Here is a 1,163-nt window from a genome sequence, read left to right as displayed (position 1 = left end):
TAAAGCTCTACTTGAGTCTTTGTGGCTCAGCTGTTAACTGAAGGGGTGGTGGTTTGAATCCTCCCAGGGACTCTGTGAGCCTTTTAATGAACACACCCTCCTCACTTCATTTCTCCAAGACTGGTCCTGTACCACAATCAAATACAGAGTCCACGGGGGGCAATAGGTTTGCAAATATTGCTCACTGTGTATATAATGAAGAAACAGAGGTAAATTTCTCATCTGAATATTGCAGAGCGTAACACAGCTCATAACAACAGCTGGGGTTTGATCCCTGCACAGGCTATTAGTTGAAAAGACATTATAAATGATGTGTAAGAGATTTATCCAGCTGGCTTGTATGTTTCACACTAAAGTGAGGTCTTGAAACCAAAATCATTAGAAATATGGAAAACAACCATGGTGCTGTCAAGACCACCAGCCTGCAGAGATCAACACGTAAGCGAGCTAATCAGTACCAGCAGCGGATTACTATTGACAAGTGCCGCTGCACGAGTTAACACACCTGCAATTGCTCTACCGTGCGGCACACCGGGTTATTTATACCATTCTAATCTACTTCCCGTTGCTCGGTATTGAGTTCTCTACTTGTTGCTCTGCCTAGCGTTTCCTTCCCTTTTGCCTTCCTGGAATTCTGTCTACCCTTTTGCCTTCGGACTTCGGATCTCGTCTCGCCCCTTGGATTGTTTGTTATCTGTGCCTATTTCGGATTTGACCCTGCAGCTCTCTTTTCGACCAAGATTCTGTCTCACATTTTGGATTGTTCGCCACCAGTGCCTTTACCGGATCTCGACCTACCTTCGGCTTCGGACTACGACTCAGCTCCTGGTTTTGCTCTGTACGCTTACTTACCTCCCTACGACTCCTGCATCTGCATTGGATCCTTTTCACCTCTACAGAGCAGCGTTACAGATGCATCGAGAAGGAAAGCCGTTTTATACTGACGTTACTCCTTTCACTTTAATCCACATTGTGAAGACAACTGCACCCTATCAAAGGAAAATGTTGCACAAAAGTTGGAAAGCACACTCCGAATCCATCCATATATTTGATTTCTGTGATCCGTTCAAGGCAGCTTGGCGCTTCACAAGCAAAGCAGTTCAGGGAAGAAACGTAGTTTCCTGAACTACTGGTGCATTCAGCACACCATTTGTTTTCAATTG

Source organism: Lepisosteus oculatus, chromosome 14 (genome assembly GCF_040954835.1).
Source record: "Lepisosteus oculatus isolate fLepOcu1 chromosome 14, fLepOcu1.hap2, whole genome shotgun sequence".
Lineage (NCBI taxonomy): Eukaryota > Metazoa > Chordata > Actinopteri > Semionotiformes > Lepisosteidae > Lepisosteus > Lepisosteus oculatus.
This window is presented reverse-complemented; position numbering follows the sequence as displayed.